The sequence below is a fragment of the Carassius auratus genome, unplaced genomic scaffold, assembly GCF_003368295.1.
Source record: "Carassius auratus strain Wakin unplaced genomic scaffold, ASM336829v1 scaf_tig00217205, whole genome shotgun sequence".
NCBI classification, from domain to species: Eukaryota; Metazoa; Chordata; class Actinopteri; order Cypriniformes; family Cyprinidae; genus Carassius; species Carassius auratus.
Genome location: NW_020528941.1, coordinates 137,850 through 147,143, shown reverse-complemented (window position 1 = coordinate 147,143; position 9,294 = coordinate 137,850). Strand labels below are relative to the sequence as shown.

At 36.0% G+C, this 9,294-nt stretch overlaps 1 pseudogene; it reads right to left on the bottom strand.

The window, feature by feature from the left end:
• Nucleotides 1-1,529: 1,529 nt before the first annotated feature.
• On the bottom strand, nt 1,530-8,957 carry LOC113100244 (inositol polyphosphate 5-phosphatase K-like; annotated as a pseudogene).
• Between the last annotated feature and the right edge of the window lie 337 nt (nt 8,958-9,294).

Below are 9,294 nucleotides of genomic sequence, written 5' to 3'. Positions count from 1 at the left end.
TATATATATATATATATATATATATATATATATATATATATATATATATATATATATATATATATATATAGTAGGGGCTATCAGACTCCGATTATGAATGATAAAATAACCTTATAATTCATACACTACATCAGGGATCCTCAGATCTGGACCATGATATCCACTTTCCTGCAGAGTTTAGCTCTAACCCTAATCAAAAACCCCTGAGCCTGTTAATCAATGTCTTCAGGATCATTACAAAATCACAGTTAGGTGAGTATGATCAGGGTTGGAACTAAACTCTGCTGCGCACTGGCCTTCCAGGGCAAGATTTGAGGAAACGCTCAACTGCATGGTTGAGCATAGTGCATAAGTACATAATGCATAATGTATAGTGCGTCATTTGGGATGTAGCCATTGAACTGAACACTGATTTAATCAGAAAAGGTAATTGTTCTGTCTCCCCATTAACATTTCTTCAGATGAGAAATAGACAGGAAACTGTCCAGAAACGCCGACCTAATAAACAATATAAACGGTTGCATAGGGCCCTGTGGCCTCCAGGGGGTTCGGTTTCAGTTACAAGTGTTTATGTTTGAAAATGAAGTTTTAGTTTTACAACACTATATTGCTGTTTAAAATTTCTCATTGATGTGACAGAAATGGAGAATAAAAATGCAAGTTCACACTGACAGCAGGTGGCGCTTTAGGAACAGCAGAAATACAGTTACCATGGTTACCCCTATAAATATAGCAGTACTGTGCAAATGCATCTTCTGACACCTTGTTTGTCATGGAGGTCAAAGAAAGTCAAGCAGTATTTACATGTTTTCAAACAGCCAATCAGATTTTTTAAATCACTTTGGTGTTTATAAAATAACACAAATATTTATTAATCTCACAACATTTTCTTACATTTTTCTGAAAGCAATGGTTAAGCTTTTACATTTTTAAAAGTATTAAATAATAGCTAAAAGTGCTTAATAATATATGTTCATATACTGAAAGATCAACACTGAGTAGAGAATTAAGACAGTTTGGTATTTTTTTTACAACAGGGTTATTATAGTCATCTTAAATAAAATATATATTTTTTTAATGTTACTTGAAATAAAATAACGTTAACTGAAATAAAATACTTGTAATGTTTTATTTTATTTATAAAATGTAAGCTGAATTTTAAAATTTGTGTTTACCATTCCAAAATATAGATTTACTGTCATCAAAAGAAAGACTTGTTCTAGTGCCACTGTCTAGCTCATGATCACCGACTGACTCACAGTGTGTTTTTAGTGAGTTCTGACCACCACCTCCTCGAAGAGCTCTGCAGGTACCTCAGACAGATTTATAGCTGTAATTATCCACAAAAATGCTCCTGGAGGTAATACCACACAATATCACCAGTGCTGAATATTGTGCCTAAATGAGTGATGATGTAATATTCTGTGAGTGAGTGAGTTTGCATATATGCGTCAATTTCACAAGTACAGTGCGAATAAAGACAATAAAGCATACAGCGCACCCTAGAGTGAGCTACAAAAACATGTAAACCTTCAGCTCCAAAGGGAAATAATACTGCTGATGAGATAGCTTGAGGATGAAGTTTGTTTATCACTCTAGAGATTGGATTTTAAAATCATGCTTCATGTCCCACTAATTAATGTCAGCAATGTAATTAAACTTCAAATGTGTGTGGTAGACCTTAAAAGAATATTCCAGGTTAATTACAAGTTACCTCAAAATATCATTTCAACTCATCTGAGTTATAAATAAAAGTATACAGCTAGATATGCATTTACAACAACAGATATTCAGATGTTAACATTTTAATGAAATAGCTTTCAATCCCAATAACACTGTTGCGTTTAACTGCTTGATTACATCAGTATTTTAAAACATGTTACAAATCAAAAGGGTTGAATCAAATCAGTGACAGTGTAAACAAAAGGGCATTTTAACAATCAGAAGGTGACCTGTTGTTCTAGATACCGAAAAGCCAAACATTATGATATGGAAAGGCACTGACACATAAAACATACAGTGAAATACTGTATAAAGCACAGCACCAATGTTTAGTAAAACTGTAAGATACTGTAATCAGTCCCAGATATAATAGGCAAAATAAATGTAACATCATGCATTGAATGTATGTTATAATATTGTACATGAATGTATGTAATATATAATGTATATAATATTGCATAATTGTGTATTTTAAAACTTAGTTACTGGAAAATCATTCTGAGGACTTTTTCGACATTCATGTGTCAATTTTGGCATGAAATATAGGCCTAATTCTGAGTTCTAGAGTCTTATTAGTTTTACAGTGATATTACTATCAAATTTGCAACAAAAGGTATGAAGCTGAAGCTCACAACAGACTCATATCATTTAACAAGAACTGCAGATAAAGAGAGAATGACAACGAGTACTGCAGTGTTTTCAGTGATTAGACCGAGTGTTTGGGATTTTTTAAAGCCTTAGATTTTAAACCACACTCATTAAACCAGATTTTATCAGAATCAGCTGTTCCTTTTAAAACCAAACTAAGCAAAGGTCTGTTTACACAGGCAAATCTGATCTCAAATCAGATCTCTTGCCGTCATTTTTACATATGTGAACATATGCCCCAGAGTTTAGAAGTGATCCAGTTACTTCTCATGTCCATTGATGTTCTCAGGTAGCAGACCCTCCATTACAGCATGTTGAGACTCGAGAATCTGGATCCAGACAAAGCAGATGAACAAAGAGGTATAGCCTAAAGCTAACACAGGGGTACATGTACTGTAAGTGTTTGTGGAAACTCACCTGGAAAGTCGGACTAAAGGCAATGAGGGTTTGCATGTTGGTGCTGTAATAGCCAAGAACATAATCCCCTGCCGGCAGGGGGAGCTCACTTTTACTCATCTGGACCTTAAACAGGAAGTGCACCCCTCATGTTAGTCCTAGTGTAGTAATTTGTTAGCATCATGCTAAGGTTTTTTAAATTTCGTTTTAAGATGTGGGTGTAAAAGTAAAGTGATATAAAATTATATTATTGTCATTATTTTCTCAATGCAGACCTGTTCTCAACACTAAAACTTTTAGTCTGCCATACCGTCACGACTTCGCCGTTGGCAGCTACTTCATCATCTTTGACCCAAGCGAAGGTGGAGTAATCAGAGGCACTTTTAAAGCCAATCTGCACACAGAGATATAAATCACCACTAGTTACTGACCCGCTTTGTGATACAGATCTCCTTTTGGTCTCTTTCTGTGCTTGTGTTCATCCATCAACCTCTGTTTTTCTCTGTTTCCCTCTCACCTTGTACAATCCGATCCAGTCCCAGGTAGAGGACTCAAAGTTTTCCAGAATGGTGTAGGTGAATGTGGGACCTTCATCAGCACTCCAGTGTCCCTCCACGGTTAGTGCGACGAGAGGCGTCTCAACCTTTTTTTCTCATCTGCATGAAGAGATCGAGACAAATTTGGACTAAATGTACTCATGCAGGCTGAAAAGTAGATGTATCTAAAATCATAATTATTAAGGATTTTGATTCTTATTATTTAAGCACATTTACTTGAATTTGATCAGCTCTGTAACTGTACAATTGATCAGCATTGTAACTGATAGATTAAATATTCAAGGCATACATTATTCATACCTCCAGATTGAAGGTCCCAATGACGGGTTTGTGGTCACTGACCCCATATGAGACATCACAGGTGTACATGTTCTGTGTCACCTTAAAAGGATACTCCTCATCATCAGCTGACGATGTTGTCGAACTATTCTCATCCTCAGTGTCTATAGCTTTGGGCTTTATCCTCCACAAGATACGATCCGTCCAGGCAGGTTTCCGCTTTTTACCACTAATCATTGACCCATGCAAAAAAAAAAAAAAAAGAATAAATAAATAAATAAATGATTATATATTCATATAGAATGTAAATTATACTGAACTAATAAATGCAGAGTGATATTGTAGTCTTTACTAAATTATATAGATAGTATATATACACACTATGCACTATGCACCACTAAAAAAGGTTGGGGTCAGTAAGTTTTTTTTATTATTATTTATACTTTTTATTAAGAACTTAATACTAGTCAGCTATTTCAATACAATTTTGATTAAATGTATCTGTAAATCTGTTATTTCTATTCATCAAAAAATCCAGATCCAAAATTGTTAAGGACCACAGCTGTTTTCAACATTGATAACAATAAGCTTTGTTTCTTGATCATTTAATCAGTATATTAGAATGATTATAAAGGATCACGTGACACTGAAGACTGGAATAATGATGCTGATATTCAGCTTTGCCATCACAGACATAATTTTACATTTTAAAATATATTCAAATAGAATATACTTATTTTAATTTATAATAATATTTTACAATTTTACTGTTTGTCCTTTATTTTTGATTATTTGTATGCAACCCTTGTGAGCTTAAGTCTCCCTTGTTAGCTTTTTTTTTTTTTTTTTTTAAACATGAAAAACTTTACTGACCCCAGACTTGATAGCTAGATAGATAGATAGGTGAGCTGTGGTTGTATAATGAGAATTCCATGTCAAATTCCCATTTCCATGCAGACATGAAACCGACATGCAGTTTTTTTTCCATAAAACAGCATGCAAATGCATCAAACGCCAGCATATCAAAGTGAAACAAGCTTTCTACACAGTGATGAGATGCTTAGTGACATGTTATATGACAGGTGCAAAGCAATTCTCCATTACAACTGTTAAAAGCCCAGTGACACACCGACAGCATTTCATGAATGTGTGTTCATGTATTATACATACGATGGAAGGGCTGGATGAATAAATGGAGTAGATGGTGTATACATGATTTCCTTTTTTCAGAAAACCTATTTCACTTTTTTCACCTTGATTGGTAATCTTGAAAATAAATTCAAAGCTTGAGCTGATCTTCCCATTGGAGACATAAACTTCATCTGCTTCCATTACAGACAAATTCAGCAAACAGGTGACAGCTAAATGTGGAAAAGATGTGTTCTGAAGACACTTTTGTACACAGTCACAGATTCAAATACTCCCTGGTGCAGAACACCTCCTATATTCGGGCCATTTATGTTTGATGGGAAATACAATTCCTTTGCATGATAGGAGCAACTTAATTTACATTAAGGGTAGTAAACTGTAACTTTATAAAATGTGCGACCTTAGGATGTTCGGAGGTAATTCCCATTTAGAACCCGAGGTACAACATGTACTTTATCACTGCTATGCTGCATAAACATCTTCATCAAGATCTTCAACCTCCTCATCAATTTTTCTTAAAGTTTGTATACTGTAGATATGACTGAAATGCTTTCTGGAGCATCTGATTATGCAAAGATTGAACAATGAGTGAGAGGACTGCAGTGTTTTAAAGGGATGTGATGGTGAGTGCTGAATTCTGGGTAATAAATGGGTTAAGGTAAAGGTAAGGCCAAAAAACAAACACAAACATTTCTTCTCAAATCTTACATAAAGCCAAACCATGTCTTTGGCGCTCTGTGTGGAGAAAGAATGACCATGAATTTCTTCTAAGAAACACAATAAAGATAAATGTATATCTAAGACTGTTTCCACTTTCAGGCACTGAAAATAATGCATTTGTATTGTGTTAATAATGTATAAGTGTGTATGTACCTTGTATCGTAAGTCTCAGAGAAACGGTCAAACTTATAAGTGGGTTTAAAGCACAGCAGTCCCTCTTCAAATTCCTGAAGAATAGCTTCTTTCTTCTTCATCATGGTCAGCTAAGAGCCAGAAATCAGTAGAATAGCATAGAATAACATGTCTCATGTGACATTCGCATGTTGTTAAGCTAATGATGATATACTGAGCACGTACAACTACTGAGTGAAACTACAACGACTAACTTCTTTTGATGCACTTTTTACTTTAAAAGAAAATTTTATAATCACCATGTTAAAGAGCCATTGTTTTCAGAAGAGTGTGTATTTGAGCTATCTTTGTGTGCTTGCCTGACCTGATCTCTGTTCCACAGCAGGTTAAAGCGGCCATTACTGATCGAGGAGCGGAGAAAGTGCATCCCATGGTCAGCGATACGAAAGTTCAGATCCCCAAACCAGAAGACTACCCTGAGATACGGAACAACAGCAATATGAGAACCATGACGCATGTGAGAATGCATGACCGCGAGCAAATTTACCCCAACTTAGCACTGACTTGTGGTCAAGCACTTGTGGAGTGTTGTACATATCAAAGTCTTGCATGTCCAGTATATATTCAAACTCATCCATGCGTTGCAGGGCGTAGTTCATATGAGCCGCCAGATGACAGTTCAAAAAACACAGCATGTGACCGTAGAATGAAAAACGCACAGACACACCGCCTTTATTTCCCTGTAAGAATAAATACAAATGCATTAGTCCAGCTGCATATTATTAAAAGGAAAATGCTATTGAAATTAGTGTATAACAGTAAGTGTCTGTGAAATGTAAAGATGTAAAGGCTATACCATACCCAGTATCCGAACAGGCCCGTGCGGGTGTATGTACTTTGGATGTCTCTGATGAAAGGCAGGTGGACCTGCTTTGCAAACAGTATCAGCAGCAAACCCTGCATCCTCACTGAAGTCACCTGAGGACAGCAAAACCAAAAAGCCTTTTCACATGTCAAAGCTTCAGTGCATTTCGCAATACACACGTCACAAGCCGATTTGACCTCCACATCAAAACCGACAGCATCATAGAAAGAGGATTTGACATGGTTTGTACGCAAGAAAGCTATAGTAGGCCTTATACAGTGAAAGAAAACAAAAGAGGAAACATGTATTTGAGCTTAGAATGGATAAGTGTCCTTGATACGTTGGCGTAAGAAAATAAGGAGATTGGTATTGCAAATTCCTGGGATGTTTTGGTGAAGTGGAATTCAGTTCTGAAAATCAGAGCTAATTAGTTATGAAAGGCAGAATGGGACGGGCTCACATCAAATCAGAGGTTATGGTACACAAATGTGCTGATGTGAAACAAAGCCTCTAGTGTTTTCAATGGCCTGCAGCGAACAATGGAGTTTAACAAGCTTAATGAGGAGACGGCTCATCCTGATTGTGTCTCTCTGTTCCATTGTAAACATATTGTATGTATAAGGACACTCAACACCTCTCTGTCTTTCACACTCTCTAAACTGAGTTTGCAATGCTGAGACAGACAATGTTTTTTTTTAATGTTTTTTTGTACCTTTATATATCCCATTGGCGCAAGGGTATCCATGAGAAGGTGACTCCATGAGTCCTCAGAAATGAGATCAGAGATATACCGCACTGGATTGGCATTCACTTCCTGTAGACTAGAGCACAAACACATCTGCTCATCTTATATGACAAAACAATGTAAACTTACCAATTGACAGAGAAATTCATTCGGTCTCATAGATATATTATGAACTCACACACACATAAATTGGTGTAGAATTTACTCTGAAACAGTTTTCACTGTGAAACTGGTACTAAATTTCATAATAAAGTTGAAAGAACATACTCCAGTAATTTTAGTTTCATTTACACTTTGGAATTTGATATTTGATTCTATATTATATATCTGAAAATTATAATTTGAAATATATATACAGTTCAAGAACGGTTAAAGAAAGTAATACTTTTATTGAATGGGGATGCATTAAATTGATCGAAAAATGATTTCTGTTTCAAACAACAATAGCACAGCCGTTTTCAACATTTATAACACAAGGTTTCTAAAGCAAACCAACTCATCAAAATGATTTCTGAAGGATCACGGGACACTGGAGACTAGTCATTTTCAGTATCATGGAGTAACAATGCAGAAAATTCAGCTTTGCCATCTCATAAATAAATTACTAATATATATATATATATTAAAATAGAAAAAAGCTGTAATAATGTTTAACAATATTACTTACAATTTACTGTATTTTTGATCAAAGACTTCTTCATATCCATTTAAAAAATCTTGCCAAACCCAAACTTGGTATTGTACATATTAGTAAATTAACATATTTATTGAGTATAAATCTGCTGATCATGTGATTCAGGTGATGTTAACTCACCCAATCACATAGAGGTCAGTGGCCGGCTGTGAGTCAAGCTGCAGTAATGACCTCACATCAGCAGGGGGCTCCGCTGTGCCAACATTCCATGTGACCATGTGCAGCCTGAATAAGAGAAGAAGACACAAACAGAGCAGGAATGAATCAATAAATGAGTTGGGTTCATATGAACTCTGAATTCAATATCTGAGAAATGTGAGAAAGTATCTGAAAAGACAATGTAAAGATATAAATACAAAAAACTTGCTAGCAAATCACCAACAAAATCCAAAGCCCACACAAACAAAAACACAAGTCTATCTAAAACTAATTTTCAGTGACTTAATACACCTGAAGGACTCTCTGTTGGTGTATTTTCCACAGAGGTAAAAGGCTTCATCTAGCGTGCGGGACACTTCCTCATTTGCCTCATCATCTGAGCTGAGATCTTCTAAGCAGACGAGCAACTGAGCGAGACGCTCGCGAAGAATCATCCGTGATGAAGTAGACTGAGTCGCCGTTGTGGACGTACTATCGGATCGCACACGTGGGATATCAAATGTGTCAGACATCTTGTTGCTGTTCTCCCAAAACAACTGATAATCTGAAGCCTGATTCATCCAAACCAAGAGATCAGCAGAAGTGAGTAGATCTGTTATCTGATTCTCTATCGTATTGGTTGTGTATGATAACCAATATGATAGAAAAAAGTTCAAATGTCCAAAAAAGGTCCAAAAAAGTTCAAATGTCTAAGTGTCCAAGAGCTGGTTTAGGTTCAGCAGATGCAGATATCCCAAGTTTTGTTCGTGCTGTAGTTCCAAGATTCTTATTTCTCCAGTCTCCTCAGAGACAATTCATCATTATCCTTTGAACCTAGACAGCCTCAGAAATCTAACATTTGCGATTAAATTTAACCCTTTTTGTTGATCTACATGTTTTCATTGCTTCTTGTTGCTTGAATGGACGAGTGTGTGTAAAAGCATGCGTTTTGGAGAGTTTTTGGGATTATGAAGTGTAATCTGGAGCAGTGGAGAGGAGGAGGGCCAGGAATGCAAAAAATGCAAAAATCACTAACAGGCCTGATCTCCAAATCACTGCATGTATTGTTGCAGGTCTTTAGCGATGCAAGTAAATGTCCACAGAAGCTAATCCGCTTTATGCAAGAACTGGCCTCAACACTGGGAATTTTTCTTGGACTCTAAATAAGAGATACATTTTGAAAACAATGTGGGGGGGGGGGGTCTAAATGTAAATATCTTTAATTAAAATGTGAGAGCATAATACCAAA